Genomic DNA, 20943 nt, shown 5'->3' with positions numbered 1-20943 from the left:
TGACACCACCCTAGAGAAAATAAAAAAAGGACACAGACACTGCAAAGTCCATGGGGGCTCTCCAAACGCAGTCCTTTCGGAGCGGCTCCTTTCGTCGCCCCGGAAATAGAGGAGCAGGTAGAGGACAGGGGTCACAGCAAACCTACAACAAGGGAAACACACAAAGTTCCTACGATAAAAACACCCGGGGTGGATATCGTGGCTCAAGCACAAAGGGCAGAGGACGCGGATACGGCAACACCAGGTCCTCCCCCAAGAACAAACAGTGACGCCCTCTCCCTTCCTCCCGACCACATAACACCTGTCGGGGGAAGGCTACAAAGGTTCCTGTCCACGTGGAACTCCATCACCACGGACAGGTGGGTCAAAGATATTGTCAAACACGGTTACTGCCTAGAATTAACCTCAACTCCACCCACAATACCTCCAAAACACCGTCCTATGTCCTCAGAGCACTTAACGCTCTTACAGCAGGAAGTGCTCAGTATGCTACTAAAAGGCGCAATAGAGGTCGTACCCGTCCACGAGCAAGGTACGGGGGTGTACTCCCTGTACTTTTTAATACCGAAAAAGGACGGGTCACTCAGACCTATACTAGACCTGAGACCCCTCAACCGCTACATTCTCTCCGAGCATTTCCACATGCTTACCCTACAGCAAGTCCTCCCGCTGCTCAAGCAGGGAGACTTCCTGGCCACACTGGACCTCAAAGATGCGTATTTCTACATACCCATTCACCCCTCACACAAAAAATACCTCAGGTTCACTGTTCAGGGGCAGCACTACCAATTCAAAGTCCTTCCCTTCGGCGTGACAACAGCACCCAGAGTTTTCACAAAGTGCCTAGCTACTGTGGCTGCACATCTACGGAGGCAGCACATACACGTCTACCCTTACCTGGACGACTGGCTTGTTCAAGCAAAGTCAGCCCAGCAATGTGCCAGCCACATGTCCCGCACCATTCACCTCCTTCACAGTCTGGGGTTCTCACTAAATTACCCAAAATCCCATCTCCAACCCGCACACGTACAACAGTACCTAGGTGCGACCATAGACACTCTGGCGGCCACAGCTCAGCCAAATTTAGTGAGAATCAACAGCATGCAAATGCTGATTTCCAAGTTCAAACCCCAACACTCCCTTCCTGCGAGAGTGTTCATGCAGTTGATAGGCATGATGGCCTCCTGCATTTTCATAGTCCCACACGCGAGACTACATATGCGCCCGCTTCAGGAGTGCTTAGCACGTCAATGGAATCAGGCTCACGGCAATTAAAAGACCTAGTGTTGGTGAGCGGTCGGGCATACAACTCTCTGCATTGGTGGAATCCACAAAACCTTTGCAAGGGCCGACCATTCCAAGAGCCTGTTCCACAGATAATACTGACAGCGGACGCGTCTCTCCAGGGATGGGGAGCTCATGTACTCAACTACACAGTGCAGGGACTATGGACAACACAACAAAAGAAGATGCACATCAACCTTCTAGAACTGATGGCAATCTTCCTGGCTATGAAAGCATTCAAAGTACACTTGTGCAACAAAGTCGTGTTGATCCGGACGGACAACATGACCGCCATGTACTACATACAGAAGCAGGGAGGAACACACTCTCCACAGTTGTCTCATCTGGCTCAGAGCATGTGGAAGTGGGCCATTCAGAGGAACATATTCCTCATGGCGGAACACCTCCCCGGCAAGGACAACCAGATGGCGGATCTGCTCAGCAGACACAGCCACCAGATGCATGAGTGGGAGCTACATCCGTCAGTACTCCAACCGTACTTCCAACAGTGGGGTCATCCAGAGATAGACCTATTCGCCACAAGCGAAAACGCAAAATGCCAAAGCTTTGCCGCCAGGTTTCCGCAGTCGCAGGGCAATGCGATATGGATGAACTGGTCCGGCAGATTTGCGTACGCTTTTCCCCCAGCGCCATTGATACCGCTGGTGGCTCGCAAACTTAGACAACACTCACTGACACTCATCCTGGTTGCTCCAACGTGGGCACGCCAGCCATGGTACACCACTTTTCTCGAACTTTCCGTGGTGCCGCATCAAAGGCTGCGGATCAAACCCGCGCATTTGACGCAGAACCATGGAGAGATTCAGCACCCAGATCCGCAACAGCTGAACCTGGCAATCTGGCTCCTGAAGTCCTAGAGTTTGGCTACCTAAACCTGCCACCTGACTGTATGGACATCATTAAGGAAGCTAGAAGACCCACTACCAGAGCTTGCTATGCAGCCAAATGGAAGAGGTTCGTCATTTATTGCAATAATAATGACATTAACCCGCTAGACGCATCCATCCAAAACATAATTTGTTACCTCTTACACCTATACCGATGCAATCTGGCGTACACCTCTATACGTGTCCATTTGACCGCAATATCAGCCTATCTCCAGAACAGGCAGCACCTCTCTTTATTCAGAGTGCCTGCCATCAAAGCATTCTTGGAAGGACTCAAACGAGTAATTCCTCCAAGCCACCCACTGGCTCCAATGTGGAACCTCAACCTGGTCCTCACACGCCTGATGGGTCCACCCTTTGAACCTCTACACTCATGCGAGATTCAATTCCTTACCTGGAAAGTAGCTTTCCTAGTAGCGATCACTTCTTTGAGGATAGTTAGTGAACTCCAGGCACTAACCGTTCAAGAGCCATTTATACAGGTTCACGCCAACAGGGTCGTACTACGTACCAACCCCAAATTCATGCCCAAGGTGATATCGCAGTTCCACATGAATCAAACTATTGAACTGCCTGTTTTCTTTCAAAACCCACAAACTGTCGCAGAAAGAGCACTCCATACACTAGATGTGAAGAGAGCCCTCATGTACTATATCGACAGGACTAAGATCTTTAGGAAAACAAAACAACTTTTCGTTGCCTTTGCCCCACACCACAAAGGTAACGCTATCTCCAAAGCAGGTATAGCCAGATGGATCGTTAAATGTATTCAAATTTGCTATCAAAAGGCTAAACGCACATTAACGATTCCCCCACGAGCCCACTCAACACGTAAGTTAGGGGCCTCCATGGCTTTCCTGGGAAACATCCCTTTGCATGATATCTGTAGAGCAGCCACCTGGTCCACTACACACACATTTACCAAACACTATTGTGTAGATGTGCAATCAAAACAGCAGGCAGCTGTAGGACAGGCTGTTCTCAAAACTCTTTTTCAGACCGCTGCAGCTGGCACTGGTAGCCGCCGCTAATAGGAGGTACTGCTATGTATTCTATGCACAGATGTGAATTCAGCAGCCCATATGCCTCGAACTGAATATGCTACTTACCAGTATGCATCTGTTCTTGGCATGTAGGGCTGCTGACATTCATATCGCCCTCCCTCCTCCCCGGCGCCTGTAGCAGCTGCAGCTCTCAGAATTACTGTAAGCATGGTCATCACTTTCTGTATCTACTCCATCACTGCCACAATGGCGAAAAACAATCTGAGGATGGAGAGGATGCCCATGCGCACTGTAGTCCAGTGGAGGAGTCACCTATCCCAGGATACTTCGAAGACTCTTCCAGGACACCAACGTGCAAACATCCGGACCCAACACTAGGCGGCGATCTATGCACAGATATGAATGTCAGCAGCCCTACATGCCAAGAACAGATGCATACTGGTAAGTAGCATATTCATTACTGGGGGACTAGTGGACCTTTGGGGAATGAAGACTGGTTCAAAACCCATCTTGGTACTGTTGTGGAAAATGCCATTTATTCGCACCTTGAGACTTTTGTGGGGCATTAAAGAGGGCCTAACAGATTCTTTTAAAAATGTATTCAAGGCTATGTTGACTAAATTATCCTCAATAGACGATCACCTAAATATAATGAGGTCTTATAATGACGGTAGGATTGACAACTCTGCTCAATGTAAGGTGAATTTGAGGGACCAAGTAATTACAGGTCATTCACAAGCAGGACCGTCCATCAAGGCCCAAATCCTTGCTACCAATCATGGGATTTTTACATCTGATCCCAATAACTTACCCATTAACAATGATAAGTCACTTCCCTGCGCTCAGCATAGTCTTATAGGGCCGCAACTGCAGTCCGAATTGTCAGCAAACTCTGCCAGTAGAGCACAGCTTAATCATTCCCCACATGTACAGGAAAATAAATGTAGGCTTCACCTACCCCTGGAGGCCACTCCCTTGGTAGCAGTGCTGGTAGGGGTCCCATGTTTGAATGATAACATAAATGAGTTCCCAGTTGGACTGATTAACAAGGTTAAGCATTGGTGTTCAAAGGCCCCGGAAGGTGGGGTTGAAGCCGCGTCACATATTATCATGGCTAGACGCGTGGGTTGGTCTGGTCAGGATGAGAAGTCTGTTGAGGGAGATTGTGTTGTTATTAATTTTAACTGGGCTAATGTAGCTAGTTTACTGTTTAACGAGCCTGGCATCTCTGGGATGGGCGTGATCAGAGCGCTTCCCTTAGGTTTTTCCTATCGTCCACCCATGAGAAACAAAGCCAAGAATTTAACATTGCGGTGTAGCTATCCCTTAGAAAGGTCACATATGGGGCAGGGCAGTATGCTCCTGTCTAGACAGAACCACGCGCTCAATCAGACCCCAAATCTACAACCCACAAGTATGTTAGCACCTCAGATTCCCCCAAGTTTGAGGCATTAGGGGAACAAATTGGATTCAACTAATAGATTTTCCCCACTGAGTGGTTTGGATGCCAATGACTGACTATCCAGTTGTAAGAACACATCGGCTCAGAATCCCCTAAGTCAGGATAAGGCTTTACTGGTTCGGAGGCCCCTGAGTCAGGATTCCCCTAGTTTGAGCACCTTGATAAGGGTTATTGAAAGCGGGGCAGATATCCTGAATATTCTTCGTTGAAATTTAGCCGGCCTCAAGACTAAGAGTGATGACCCAGAGTGGATTGATCTGGTGAGGGAATATGACATGCTGGGCTTTCAGGAAACATGGGAGTCTGAAAGTGTTCTCTGGCTGAATGGTTATACCTCCTATGTGGAGGCTGCTCAGCCCTCCGGTGCGGGCCGCGTGAGGGGTGGCCTATTAACATTGATTTCCCTAAAATTGAAGGGTAGTCACCGAATATTAGATACATGGTCCGTGAACTGTTTAGCAGTTGAGATTAACCCTCCGCGTGAATAAAAAAAAAATCCTAAAAAAAAGAAAATATCCTAAATAAAAGAAAAAGAGATTAACCCTCCGGGTGCTTATAGAATACTCGTTCTCAACTTTTATAATTCATTTGATTTTTTTTTTTGAAAATTCTTTTTATTGGCATTTAGTTATATAGACGTACATTTATCATGTTTCACATCAATGTCTGCAACATGTACGCAGTGGGGTAGACCATCAGTGATTGCAGGATTACATTTACATCGTGGTTGGCGTGAATGCGGTCTGCGGTATAGCAGGTCTGTGCCAGTGAAAGAAAAACTAGGGGGGAGAACTGAAGTGGGGGGGTGTCATGGGGTGCTTAGCGTTGGGGTGAGGCGTATACTATGAGTCCGCTATTGCCTACTCCATCATGCAGCTACCATTCGCCTAGGAGGGAGTGTGTATGCGGGCTGCTATGGGTTGCTGTGGAGCGTTCCCACAGGGGGGGCCAGACCCGATGCATCCAAGGGGACCGCGGAGGGTTGTGGAGGGGGGTCTCCTATCTCGGGAGCCTGTGCGGTGTGAGGTTGTGTGGCGCTTGGGGCGTGTAAGGCAGCCACTGGGGTCTCTGGAGTCTGGGACTGCCTAAATTGGTGCAGCAGGAGCGCCCATTCTAGGGAGATTGGGACCTTACGCATACCTTTGGCTTCCTCCTCCCTGATTGTGTCCTCCTCGGCCGCCGCCCATTTGAGAACCGCCCCCACCCATGCCGCGATCGGAGGACCTGATGGGGCCCGCCAGTGCATGGCTATACAGCGTTTGGCCAGTAGGTGGGCTAGGAAAACAAAGCGCATTGGTATTTTGTGTCGTTTCCTCCCTCCCAGAATACCGAGCGCACAGCCATCCCAAGTAGTCAGGTGGGACAGTCCGGTGAGATCCCTGAGCGTCGTGTGGATAAATGACCAGTAGGTCTGAATGCCCGGGCAGGTCCAGAACATGTGGGAAAAGTCTGCGTCTCCTGCCTGACAGCGAGGGCAAAGGAAGGTCGTGTCGGGGAAAAAACATTGGAGGCGCGCAGGCGTTAGGTATGCCCTATGTAGGATGTGAAATTGTATGTTTTTGAACCGAGCGTTCCTGGAAACTTTTTTGGGGAACTCTATCGCTCTGTCCCACTCGTTATCATGAAACGATCGCCCCGCTTCCTCCTCCCAGAGGACCCGGAGAGATCCCAGCAGTGGGGGTGCCAGTTCCCTGATTGATTTGTATAGCCATGTGGTGAGATGGCGACCGGATCCCATTCGCAAGATTGAGTGTAGAACAGGGTGGGTGGGAGGTTCCCCTAGTGCGAGATCGGAGTATGGTCGGTAGCAGCCAAGGAGTTGTCGGTGAATCAGAAACTGCCCAGGGGGTAGGTCATATGCGCACATGAGCTGTCGGTATGGCCGGAGCTGTCCCCCGTGAAACAGTGTCTCCGCCTCGGTAATGGCTCTAGACGTCCACTCCCGAAGCGTGGCACTTTTATAATTCATTTGATAAGGTATTTACAAATGAACATTTATGTAGACTTAACGACTTTTTAGATCTATACAGGGAGAATCAAGTTAGTCAGTATTCGATTATTCTATTAGGCGATTTTAACATTCACTTGTGCAATAAAAGGTGTCAGGTTTTCGATGAACATGGGCCAGGAAGTAGTGCACAGACTCATTTTGAACATTCTCCTCAAGGGGGATATTTAGAGTTTTTTTAGCTGACTTTGGGTTGGCCCTCCCATTATATTCTGAAAGTTGGTGAGGGCATCCCTTCTATTAAGGGTAGAGGGTTGTTTTCCACTATTGATTTTATATTTGTTAATACGACCCTAATTTCCCTTGTTTGGACTATACTGCTAGATGGTCTCACTATAGCGACCACAACCCAATTTATTTTAGTTTGAGAGGGTGTTTGAAGAACACAGCAGTGTTAGAACCAGGGAACCTGGCTCCTAAGATAAAAACTAGGGACCAAGGCCGCAGATTGAAATGGGCAAGGTGGTACTAGACCATTTTTTAAGTGACCGGCTAAACACTGTAGGGAATGAGATTGCTATCTGTCAAGATAGTTCTCAGGGGGAGCAGTGATTGTCATAGCCTTTAATACTGTAAGCAGATAGCCAGTGCCCTCTCCTTACCCAAAAAAGAGGGCACTCACAAGGAAGAGAGGTGGTTCGACCATAATTGTACTATTGCCCATCAGAAATTATTACGTGCCGTGAAAGAAAAAATTCGGAACAGAAATTTAATAGCTAGGGCAAGGGCAGAGTATAATCGGGTCCGGCACATACGTAAACTGGAAGTTAAACAAGAGGCCTGTGAGGATCTGTCGTCTGTCGATGTGATCAAGAACAGCGCCAAATTAAGGAGATTGTAAATAGACCTTTTTTGTCTGGTCCGGAGAGTAATTTTGAATGTAACGTCCCAGAAGAATCATGGTTTAATCATTTCATACTCCTCTATAGCGGTCCGTACGATCAGGCAAACACAGGACCCACGTGTTTAACTGGTGTATACAGTTGAAACTTCTCTGAACATGAAGTGGCTGTAGCCATAGCCCAAATGACGGGCAGTAAAGCCCCAGGCCCTGACGGGGTTCCTGTCAACCTTTTTAAATCAGATATTTCCTTATGGGCTAAGTTATTGGCTAATGTTTTAAATACAGTATGTGAAACGGGAATGCCTAAGTCTTGGTCGACATCAACCATTTTTCCAGTTTTTAGAAAGGGTGATAGAGGGGACCCAGGGTGTTACAGGCCCATATCACTGATTGATTCTGCGATTAAGGTGATGGGGAGAGTGGTCCTCAACAGGTTATTCGGCTGAATCAATGAACGTGGCATTTTGTCTAATCTCCAATATGGATTTAGGAAGGGCAGAAGCACCCTGGATTAGTGCCTTAATCTATACTTATTAATAGGGAAATACACTGTAGCAAAAAAAGGGACCCTACACCTTGCGTTTATGGACCTATCCTCGGCGTTTGACCGAGTAAATAGATCAAACCTTTGGGATCTGTTGTTAGCAATGGGTATGGCTAAGAACGTCGTGTACTTTTTGTCTGATATGCATAGGGACTTATCTGCAGCAGTAGGGTTTGACCAAATGGGTAATTTAATGCAAAGGATTGATGTCACTAGAGGAGTCAGACAGGGCTGTATCCTGACTCCTCTGTTATTCACCCCTACATCAATAATCTAGATTTGGTTTTGTGTAGCGCCTGCAGGGATAACCCTCATGTGGGGAACCGTTTGATATCTGCATTACTTTATGCAGACGATGCGGCCCTATTGGCACGTACTGCGCTGAGGATCCAGTGTTTTCTATCCTCCTTTACCGATTTTGTGGGTTCCCTGAACCTAGATGTAAGATTTTCCAAGTCACATGTCATGAGCATGGGAGAAAGGCCTAGCAAAATTAAGATGTTTAGTTGTGACGTAATTGAAATAACCAGGGTCTCTTCATTTCCGTACGTAGGAGTTTTATTCGACGAGAGGTGTTCCTGTGCCCTGCAGAGAAGGGCAAAGAAAATTGCCATGGCACGCTCCTCAGGTGCGTTACTTGATTTTGCCAGAAGGTTGGGTGCCAAACCAATGAAGGCAATGATACAGATCTACAAAGCCAAGTGTATTGCCATTGCAAATTATGGATCCGATATATGGGGGAAAATAATTGCATAGAACTTCAAATGGTGGAAAACAAGTTTTTAAGAAGTCTACTCTCAACCCCGCCTTCGTATACAGTCCATGAAGAACTGGGGGTTGGTTATGGTTCTGACTTATTTAAAATGGCCCCTTTTCTTAAATGGATTTCGATCTGGTGTAACCCAGAATTAGTGCTGAACCAAGAGATCATTCGTGATTGCATCACACTAGACAGGGCTAGCAGTATTCCATGGTTTAGTCATGTGAGCAGCATAGCAAGGGTGCTAGGTCACCCAGAGGTCTTTGACAACCCTGAAATAATGTGTAAAAAAGATCTGGGGTGGGCAAAGACTTCGTTTTGCGTTTAGCATCCGCAGAAAGAGAGGTAATAGAGCTATCAAAAACAGTCCTTGCTCATCAGATTTTAAAAACTTCTTTTCTGATGGAGCCTTATTTGGACATAGTCACTAAGCCTCGTCATCGCTTTCTCTTGACGAGGGTTAGGTTTAACCTTTTACACTTTTTATTGCCTGAACCCCTGGGCTGGAACAAGTCAGAGGGTCTGGGACCCTGTTCTTGTGATAGTTTTTCGAGGCAAGATACTCTGCATTTTGTAATGTTTTGTGACCACTACCTGCAGATTCAGACGAGTTTTATCTTTCCAATTTTAAAAGATAAGGGCTTTGTGCAGGTAAGACCAGCCTTACCATATCTACAAATGCTGAATAGCCCTTGGGAACTTTTTAAATATATCTAGTTTCATAGTTGCAGCAGTTAGAGCTAGGAGAAAAATAAACTAAATCTTAATTGCTCATTTCTCTGTATAATGGATTCTCCCTTTTTACATTATGTATTTTATATTTTATTGCTGAATTTTTAGAACTGTGTTTTTATTAATGATGGATTTTATATGTTTTGTATGTGTTGGGTATTTTAACATGCTTTTATGATTTTGAATAATTGAATAAAGTGAATTTGACTGACTGATTATAACATCAGCTAAGAAGGGGAGTTACAGGCATTTCTGGCAGACTTGCTGTACACTGCTTTAAAAGGATAAGGTGTCTACAAGTAAATTAATGTTTTCTTTGTACGTTGGCAAACATTTTTTCACTTCTGGCCTTTTTTCCATTTCTACATTCCCCTAACATGAAGCAGGGGTGCACAAATTTGATCCAAAAGCGGAGCTCTCATTACATTTCTAGGTCTGACTGGATCAAAATGTGCAGACCATTTTTGTTAGAAAAAGTATATTCCAAAAATGACTGCTATGAAATAGACGTTATCTGAAAGAGACAATTGGTTATAGATTCCTTACCTTGTGAATTACCCCCAGGCGTCAGACTGGATCCGGAGAATTTTTTCGTCAGCAGTACTACTGCGCGTCGAAAGGTGGCGTCGGTGGCTCCGTGTTCGTCGTAGTCGCCGGGATGATGTCGCAGCAGCTACTCAGACACCACCCTAGCTCGCTGACGTCAGTTCTTTCTTTTTCCACGACAGCCAGCGCAGATCTGGAGAGAGCGGTACCTCCAGTCACTTTTTGACTGACTTTCTTGATCGGCTTTTGTCAACAGCGTTTTGAGTCCTCAACTTCTGGTGCGCGTAGGGATGCCCAGTTTCAAGGCTTGTGGCTCCTGCCGACGGTTGATGTCGGTGACGAATCTGCACCGCGTGTGCCTGTTTTGCCACGACCACGACTCCAAGTCGTCTTCCCACTGCCGGGCCATGAATCCGAAGTCTTTGCGGGAGCGTTCCCGAAAGCTTCTCGAGGCCCGACAGTCGGCTCCGTGCCGTTCAAGGTCCCTGTCGCGAGGGAGGTCGAGGGACCGGTCGCGGAGCCACCGCCACCAGACCTCTTCGAAGTCTTCGCACTCCTCAGGTAAGTCGAAGCACAAGAAGAAGTTGAAGAAGCATTGTCGCTCTTCGACTGCTCCCCATCCGTTGGCCGGGATGCGGGTGGTGCCCCTCCCACGGCTCCGCGGGCGGACCCTCAAGGCTCGACTCGGAGTTTCCCTCCGTTTCCGGGACCCGGAGCGACCCCTGCCCAGCTTCGGAGTATCTACGAAGCGATGCATGCTATCTTTGGGCACCCCGACTCCGCCGGCGTCCCTTCGGGCTCCGAAAATACACTTGGGGGCCCTGCACCTTCAATGCTGGCGGCTTCGGCCCCGGCGCCGCAGGGTCCCCTTAGATCCAGGCCTGGATCTGGATCGGCGCCGGTCGACCTCATAACACCTCCACTGGTGCCGATTCCACCGGCACCACGTCCGCAGCCAACCCCGGTTGTGTCCCCAGACGGCGTCGACCCCGGCCTCCCCCCGACGTAGATACGGAGCCAGACTGACGTCCACCGATGCCGGATCCGGGGCTGACGGGTACTATTGTGCCTCTGTTCTACCCTGGTTCTTTCAGACCAGATTGGCAGCCAGAGGAGGACTGGGAGGGGTCTGGAGACCCTTTGACTGACCAGTTGGGTTACGAACCAAACTGGAGAGAGGAGCTGGGGGAAGCCAATGGTCTGGATACCTCACCAGACCTTGGCATATTGTCTCCTCCTACCGTGGCAATGGATTAGGGAGCGTTTATGGTGTTGCGTAGGGCGGCCGAGGCTCTCAACCTCGAGCTACCTATGGTGGCGGTCAGGACTAACCTCCTGACAGAGGTGCTTCAACTGGCAGCGAGCTCTTCGGAGCCCTTGCTGCCGTTTAATAAAGCCCTAACCGACATCCTTTTGGGCACCTGGTCCAGGCCCAACACCGAGGCTCCTGTGGATAGGATGATTGCCCACTGCCCGGCTCAGGGCGACTCCAATTTCCTCTCCCAACACCCCACCCCTGAGAGCTTGGTGGTCCAAGCCTCCACGTCCAAAGGCGCATTCCCTAACGCACCACCTGATAGGGAATCCAAAAAGCTGGACCGCCTTGGGAAGAAAATGTTTTCTTCCTCCAGCTTGGGACTGCGGTCGGTAAACACCGCATTTCTGTTGGGCCGTTACACCCACTCTGTGTAGGATACGGTAGGGCAGGTGCTTCCCCAGTGCCCGGAGGAGGCCCGGGCCGTGCTCTCCTGTGTAGTTGCCGAGGGGAGAGACGCAGCCAAGTTTACCATCCGATGTGGGCTGGACATCGCTGACTCGCTAGGCAGGACAATTTCAACGTGAGTAGCCCTTCAACGCTATGCCTGGCTGAGGTCGACTGGCTTTTCTGGGGATGTCCAAGCTACCCTTATGGACATGCCCTTTGATGGCTGTCGCCTTTTTAGCAACAAAGCAGACAACGTGCTAGAGCGCTATAACGACTCTCAGGGTACGGCCAAGTCCCTGGGCCTCTCCACCCGCCCTGCGCAGTCTGCTTTTCGCCCTTTTCGTGGCAACGGGAGAGCTGCTCCGTCACGTTCCGCCCAGAGCCACAGGCTGGCGCAAGCTGTTCAGCCCTTGCGTGGCCGGGGACATGGGACCCACTGTCGTGGGGTCTAGGGACCAGTGAACTGGCCAGTCCACCACCACCCCTCTGCAGCAGCCTCCAAACCCTCCTAGTCCGACCTTTCAGGGCCACCAATCACCAGTGGGTGGCAGGATTCCCCCTCACCTCCCCCACTGGCGCACCATCACGTCAGACGGGTGGGTTTTGCAAATAGTCTGAAAGGGCTACTCCCTTCCTTTCAAGACTACCCCCCCAGCCATGCCACCTCTGTACCATCGCATGTCAGAGGATCATCTGGCCCTTCTCCAACAGGTAGCTATGGCTCTCTTGGCCAAGGGAGCCATCAAGCAAGGTTCCTGTCCCAGAAGTAGGTTGTGGTTGCTATTCCCACTACTTTCTGGTTCTGGTGTCTCGGGGACGTCAACCGCTTCCTCCGGAAGGAGAAGTTCAAAATGTTGACACTAGCTCAGGTCCTTTCTGCCTGCCATTATAGTGATGGATACAGCCATGTATGAAGCAGAACTAATGAGTCCGTTATCTAATGAAGATTGTTATAGGAAAATCACTCACAACCCAATATTTGAAATTAATAGAACCATTAACTCTGAGCTAAAAAAATGGAACGCTAAGGGTCTCATAAATGACGACGAGTATAGATACCTTGCAGTAGATAAACCGATATTTCCCTGTATATATAACCCTCCCCAAAATTCATAAGAGCGCCACCATGCCACCAGGGAGGCCAATAGTGTCAGGAATAGGGGGTCCTACGGAAAAGATCTCCGAGATAGTTGACACATTTCTACAACCGTACGTGATCAACCTAGCTTCCAACGTTAGAGACACGAAACATATCTTGAACATCCTTACTGACATCAATTGCGATCCATCCATGACCTTAGAGACACTAGATGTAGTGTCACTGTATACTAACATCAAACACTCGAACACTTTTTGTCTAAAAGACCGGTGGAGTTGTTAGAAAATTCGGAAATGCTGATTACGATGTCTCAAATGATTCTAGAATTTAATGTGTTCTTATTCAAACATGAGTGGTTTCAACAACGCTGTGGAGTAGCGATGGGTTCCAGGTTTGCGCTGTTTTTTGCCTGTCTCTTTATGGGAAGGTTTGAGGCGGCGCATATCTGGGGCCCTTCGGGGGCAAGGTGGCACGAATATATAGTGTACTACGGCAGATACATTGACTCCCTACTTATCTGGACGGAGAGTGAGCAGGACCCAAAAGAATTTTTTGACTATATGAATAACAATTTGTTTAATATGTCGTTCGCCATGACATCAAGCAAAGAAAAAATTGTATTCCTTGATGTAGAACTGTTTGTTGGCAATGACAAAATCAACTGTAAACTATACAGAAAGTGCACGTCTAGCAACTCAGTGTTGCACGCAACTAGTGCACACCCTAGAGTTCAACTCAATGCTATTCCCTACTGCAAATTCTATAGGGTGCGTGGAAATTGCAGTAATGATGAAGATTTTACCAATTGTGCAAACAATATCGAATTGAGATTCCTGTCCCTGGGATATGACCCTAACATAGTATGCAAAGCCAGAAAAAGAGCGTTGAAACTACCAAGGAGCGATACACTGAAACCAAGAGTAAGCTTAAAACTAATTCAACTCCTTTAGTGAAAATGGTCACCAATTATTATCCCTGGTCACAGAAGATCTACAACATTTAAAAAAAACATTGGTATCTGCTAACATCTGATCCTAATTTAAGTGCGCACATCACTAAGAACCCCGGTATCATTTATCGTAAGGACCAAACATTGCGTAACATTGTCAGTCCCAGCTACCCAAAACCTAAATCTGGAGAATTGACTAGGTTGCACACACTTAATATGGGCTCATATAAGTGTGGTAATTGCAGCATGTGCAAATTAGCCCTACATGGTAAACTGGAGTTTAAATATAATGGGTCTATTAAATATCAAATCAAACAACAAATAGACTCTTCTACTAAATTTGTAGTATATATTATCACATGCAAGTGCAAGAAAATCAACATCGGGAGCACTATACGATGCCTTAAAGATCGCATAGCGGAACATTTTAGAGCATTACGCAATCAGGATGCTAGGTATCCTATAGTGACACATGCCCTCGAATGTATGGAACAACAAAAAACTAAGCTGTCCTTTACCTTCCATGGTATTCAGGCGATACCATATGATAGTAGAGGGGGAAATAGAGAACTAAAAGTGCTACAATGTGAAGCCCGATGGATTTTTAAATTACACGCAGTAGAAATGGGCATTAACATTGATTCAGAGCTACACTATTTCCTGGGTATATGAAATTGTAGCTACCCTGGCAGGGATACATGCTTTTAATTTGTAACATCTTACTGCATATATTAATTTAGAGTATGCTTGTAATGCCAGGGTTTCATTCTACATGTTTGATGATACCTGCTGCCTAGGAAAAGTGGGGCGCTTTGGGGTCTCCCTGAGAGTTAATTTCTGTACTTTAGATGCGTAGGAAAATTTAAGTACCATGTTGGTTCCCAATATGTTATACTCTACCAAGATGAGAAATGTGGTTGGCCTGTTATGTTCTAGCACTACTGTCATTAAGCTAATATTGTATATGACTTTTCGTGTTAAATTGTACAAATTCACGTTTATTGAACTCGTGAGACAGTGGGGGACTTCCGGCTGGGTCACCCAATAGGTTAATGCGTATATTCAGAACATTGATATGTCTTGTCAGTTTCTGATGAATTAATGTTTGTACTTGGTACAAATACATGTGAGATATCTGTCACTCTTCCTTTCCATGGCAATGAATATTTAATGTTTCTTAAATTGCTTTTGGATGGAACCAATGTGGCCTTGTCTATATAAACATCTCTCGCTCGTTTTCTACCTTTATTAGAATACTTCTTGTATTTCTGCTCTGCACGATTGCTATCCTTACTTTAAGAAACTGGGAACTTCCCTGAATATTCGCTTGAGACCGCCGCTTGGATCGTTAAAACATGAATTGTTTATAATTCACCTACATACAGCATCTTGGTTGCTGTAACTTATGGATTGGTTAATCTGGATGCCTGTGTCAGCTCACCATTGAACTATAATCATTTTCCGAGAAGCCTGTTGATTATTCGGTCTTGACTTGGGTATTAGTGAAATATTTTAAATTGCAATAGGAAGTGTGGTATATGATTGATACTTTTTTGGTATCTTGCTGAATGAATTTGGTCTCAACTTTTTTACTTTTGAGGTGACTTTCCACTTTTAGTTCCTGGCGATAATTAGGCCTTTTTCTCTTTTAATATATATTTTGGTTTTTATATATAGCTGCTACCGTAATGATTTTTTAATAAATTTACTAGCCTTAGGTGGCACATTGAACATTGTGTTGACAACCTAGTGCACTTAAGAGTGTACCATTCTATTCAACGAGTTGTTAGTATAGTTCATTGCGATTTGGTTTAGATAAATATAGGATTTATTTCTCACGATGTTTCACTTTTGTTGGAATCCTGCTTAATTTTGCAAATATTATTTCCTGATTATTGAATTATCATATTAGGCCTTTTCCAACTCCAATATGGCGCATATTTTTACTGTTTGGTGGCCGAGCGCATTGAATAGTCCGTCTTTAATGCCCATTACCTGTATTCAGCTTCAAATGACTATTCCAAGATGGCGCCTTTGTAACACGCCGAAACTTTGATACGGAAAGGAGTACTCTGCTTCGTTCTTCCTATACTATAGGTACGTTGTATAGTACAAATGGTGCTTGCCAAATATTTTGTACCACTTTATTTAATATAATATGATTTACTAGTTCGTTAATACAGTGCTCGCTCTTTTGCTTTCCCGTTTTTTGCCTGTAATAAGTGGCGTTTACATTTGGCTCTCGGGGACTGGGACTTTGGTTATGCGCTGCCATTGATATATCTGGGCTCTATCACTAACTTAAGTGTTTCAATTTATCAAGATTGGAACAGTCTTAAAAGAACGTTCTTATTTATTACTCCGCTTAGATCGTCTACCGCAGTTTTGAGGATTGTTTCTCCTCTAATTTGGAGGTCGCATTGATGCACTGAACATTTGTACAGTGGTGAGTTTTTATCGTATTATTTACTTACTCAGAGAGGGTGCTTAATAATTGACTGTTTTTCATCTAATTGGAACTTTATCGTATACAATTTTATACTTGTGGGTTAGTTTTTAGGACTTTGCCGTATTTGAGATGTCAATATGGGATAATGGGGTAACCCGGTTATGTGCAGAACCTGGGGATTAATACATTAAGGGAAAGGTGGTTCTGCCACCAATTCGCTCCAAAAAACATGCAATTTTAAATTTATTTTTTATCCCTCTGTTAAGATGAGATTTAACATTTAATGAGAAATATATGCATATCCTGATTTTAGTCCAAACCAGAAAGAAAAAGAAACTCATATGATCCTTTATCAAAAATATATTTCGGTGACTTAGTATAGACAAATATGTACACACACAGAAAAAGCCATTAAATTCACTTGAATTTGTTGACGTGAGGTGAACACAAAACAATATGTTTACATATCACAATAAATTATATACATAACACATAAACACTTAATAGGAAAACACATTTGGACGTAGTGTGAGGTGTCAAAAAATGTATGTATCAACCCAACAGGTGATTTATCCTGTTATTTACAATTAGTTGGGGTGATCATTTTACACTCTGTTTAAGGCGTCGACGTTTCGACCCCCGATTGTAAGAGCGATTTTTCATTCGTCAATCAATCAATCAATCAAGGTATTTATACAGCGCACTACTCACCCGGAGGGTCTCAAGGCGCTTGGGGAGGGGGGGGGGGGGTGGGGTGCCGCTACTGCTCGAACAGCCAGGTCTTGAGCTTCTTCCTGAAGGAGAGGTGGTCTTGGGTCAGACGAAGGTCGGGAGGGAGGGTGTTCCAGGTCTTGGCGGCCAGGTAGGAGAAGGACCTTCCTCCAGTTGTTGCTCTTCGGATGCGGGGGACGGCGGCGAGGGCGTGGTTGGTCGATCGGAGGTGGCGTTTGGGAGCGTAGAAGTTGAGGCGGTTGTTGAGGTAGCTCGGGCCTTGGTCGTGTAGGGCCTTGTGTGCGTGGGTGAGGAGACGGAAAGTGATTCTCTTGTTGACGGGGAGCCAGTGCAGGTCTCTCAGATGTCCGGAGATGTGGCTGCGTCGGGGGATGTCGAGGATGAGTCTGGCTGAGGCGTTCTGGATCCGCTGGAGTCTCTTCTGGAGCTTGGCGGTGGTTCCGGCGTAGAGGGCGTTGCCGTAGTCCAGTCGGCTGGTGACGAGTGCCTGGGTGACCGTCTTCCTGGTCTCGGTGGGGATCCACCGGAAGATCTTCCGTAGCATGCGCAGGATGTTGAAACAGGACGCGGAGACGGCGTTGACTTGTCTGGTCATGGAGAGGGAAGGGTCCAGGATGAAGCCCAGGTTGCGTGCGTGGTCTGTCGGTTTCGGTGCGGTGCCCAGGGCGGGGGGCCACCAGGAGTCGTCCCAGGCGGAGGGCGAGGAGCCCAGGATGAGGACTTCCGTCTTGTCTGAGTTCAGTTTCAGGCGGCTGGTCGTCATCCACTCGGCTACGTCTTTCATCCCTTCGTGGAGGTTGGTTCTGGCGGCGGCGGGGTCGTTGGTCAGGGAGAGGATCAGCTGGGTGTCGTCGGCGTAGGAGATGATGTGGGGGGTCTTCTTCAGGACTAAACTGTAAATCGGTGTGTGGCCTTAAAGAAGGTTCCACCCTGAATTCATAGGACGGCACTGCAGCTCGTATTCTATTGGAAGGTGGACCTGATCATGACGTGTCTTCTCTAGTTCGATGGTGGCTTTACTCGCATAAAGGGATGTAGGCTATAATTATTTTATAGTTTATGCTCAAATCGTGACGTATATCTCCCAATCAGTCGGGCAATGACTGTAGGCCTGTATTCCTCCGGCTTCCCACGCTCGAGGTTCCAGAAATAAATCACCCTTCCCTTACAGGGAAACCTGGAGGGGCCTTCCGCCTCCAATATCACTTTCAAGAATGGTATCCAAGGTTAGTCAATCACCTTTAAATACGCTGTGCGCTTCTGAGCGTTACGAAGCGCACAGCGTATTTATTTCTGGAACCTCGAGCGCGGGACGCCGGAGGAATACAGGCCTATCGGGGGTCAAAACGTCGACGCTTTAAACAGTGTAAAATGATCACCCCAACTAATTGTAATAACAGGATAAATCACCTGTTGGGTTGATACATACATTTTTTGCCACCTCACAATACGTCCAAATGTGTTTTCTTATTAAATGTTTGTTTTATGTATATAATTTATTGTGATATGTAAACATATTGTTTTGTGTTCACCTCACGTCAACAAATTCAAGTGAATATTATGGCTTTTTCTGTGTGTGTACATATTTGTCTATATGTGTCTCAAATGTTCACATGAAGAAATCATTGCACATGACCTATACTAAGTCACCGAAATATATTTTTGATAAAGGATCATATGAGTTTCTTTTTCTTTTTATTTCTGTTTTGGACTAAAATCAGGATATGCATATGTTTCTCATTAAATGTTAAATCTCATCTTAACAGAGGGATAAAAAATAAATTAAAAATTGCATGTTTTTTAAGCTAATTGGTGGCAGAACCACCTTTCCCTTAATGTATTTGAGATGTCAGCACTACTGAAGTGTGGTTGAATTTGTGATTACTGTGTACATAGATCCTTCGCTGGATTCTCAAGTTCTGTGGTGAGCTTTCAACTTGTTTCTTGGATTGTCTATATCCATATTCTTTAGGTTCTCTTAGTGTATGGACACACAACATTATTCTTTTTCCCATGGATGTTATTTTCTCTTTCTTGGTCTTTATATAGAACTCCTCACGATGGCACTAAACTTTGGGTTATTGTGATCCAAATGGTCTTTTCACCAATATTTTAGTTAAGGTCGAACTGGTTTTGCTCCCACTATATTGGTGTCTGTGGTGGATTCTTCTCATGGTGTTCTTTCTCTTGTGCATTCAGTTGGTGATTGTTCTGTTTGTGGTACGTGTATTCAAAAGTAATTTGTGCATTTGTCTGTTGTAGCCCTGATGAAGTCTGAGGTTATGTGCCTATAGACGAAACACGTGTTAGCTCAACTTGTGGCTACCTGTTATACTGAGTGATACCAAAGGGGATGATGGACAGAGCGCTTGAGCAAATCAAACACTCATCCCCAGTCAACTGATCTGGGTTTAATCCATCATCATTTTTTAGCTCACTCCACCACCCAATTTCAGACATGGCCATATGCAAATCAGTCTGACCCTGTGCCTCATGGGGACAGTCCAGCCCGAACGGCCAAGCCATGTCTTCCCTGGACCGGAAACAAGCATCCTGGGGCCGGTTTCGGGTTCATAACCCTCATCAGCCAGGCTATCTTGAATCCAGTGGCAAAGTGAGCAAGGGACCCACGTCTGGGCATACCCTGCCAACTTAGGGCGAACAAAGCGATACCAATGGGGATGATGGACTGAAGCACATTGTATTTGGATATATATGAAAATTGAATAAACCATCATGAAAATGGACTAAGACTACTACTCGGACTGATTACGTTTTTGCTTCTGTGAATGTGGCTCAGGACTTTGACTTTTGTCCTTTCTTCCCTCCACCCTGGAGACTGGATGGTTTGCGTTGGACTTGCAGGACACCTATTTTCACATCCCCGTCCTCGCGGCCCACCGGCGCTACTTGTGGTTTATGGTAGGCCACGAGCACTTTCAGTTTACCATGCTCCCCTTTGGCCTTACCAGCGCCCCTCAGGTGTTCACAAAGGTGATGGCGGTGGTCGCAGCTCATCTGTGCTGATCAGGGGTTCCAGTCTTCCCCTATCTCGATGACTGGCTGTTGAAGGCGGACTCGCCCCAGGCTGTTTTCTCCCACCTCCAGACTATGGCGGACCTCCTGCATTCGCTGGGGTTCTCTATCAACGTGCCGAAGACGCACCCGACTCCCTTTCAGAAGCTCCTCTTCATCTGAGTGGTTCTGGACGTGACGCGGTTTCGGGTCTATCCTCCCTAGCAGTGAGTCCGGGATATTCAGGCTATGATTCAGATCTTTTCAGGTTTCGGTTAGGGTGACCCTGTGGTTACATATCCATTATAGTGATGGATACAGCCATGTATGAAGCAGAACTAATGAGTCCGTTATCTAATGAAGATTGTTATAGGAAAATCACTCACAACCCAATATTTGAAATTAATAGAACCATTAACTCTGAGCTAAAAAAATGGAACGCTAAGGGTCTCTTAAATGACGACGAGTATAGATACCTTGCAGTAGATAAACCGATATTTCCCTGTATATATAACCCTCCCCAAAATTCATAAGAGCGCCACCATGCCACCAGGGAGGCCAATAGTGTCAGGAATAGGGGGTCCTACGGAAAAGATCTCCGAGATAGTTGACACATTTCTACAACCGTACGTGATCAACCTAGCTTCCAACGTTAGAGACACGAAACATATCTTGAACATCCTTACTGACATCAATTGCGATCCATCCATGACCTTAGAGACACTAGATGTAGTGTCACTGTATACTAACATCAAACACTCGAACACTTTTTGTCTAAAAGACCGGTGGAGTTGTTAGAAAATTCGGAAATGCTGATTACGATGTCTCAAATGATTCTAGAATTTAATGTGTTCTTATTCAAACATGAGTGGTTTCAACAACGCTGTGGAGTAGCGATGGGT

General features: G+C 46.3%; 1 protein-coding gene across 3 annotated transcripts in view; it reads left to right on the top strand.

Moving 5' to 3' along the window:
* CPAP (centrosome assembly and centriole elongation protein) overlaps window positions 1-20943 on the top strand; it is a 521976-nt gene that overhangs the window by 249951 nt on the left and 251082 nt on the right. The window lies entirely within an intron of this gene.

Source organism: Triturus cristatus, chromosome 8 (assembly GCF_964204655.1).
Source record: "Triturus cristatus chromosome 8, aTriCri1.1, whole genome shotgun sequence".
NCBI classification, from domain to species: Eukaryota; Metazoa; Chordata; class Amphibia; order Caudata; family Salamandridae; genus Triturus; species Triturus cristatus.
The sequence above is the reverse complement of the archived record's forward strand: the minus strand, read 5'-3'. Positions and strand labels throughout refer to the sequence as shown.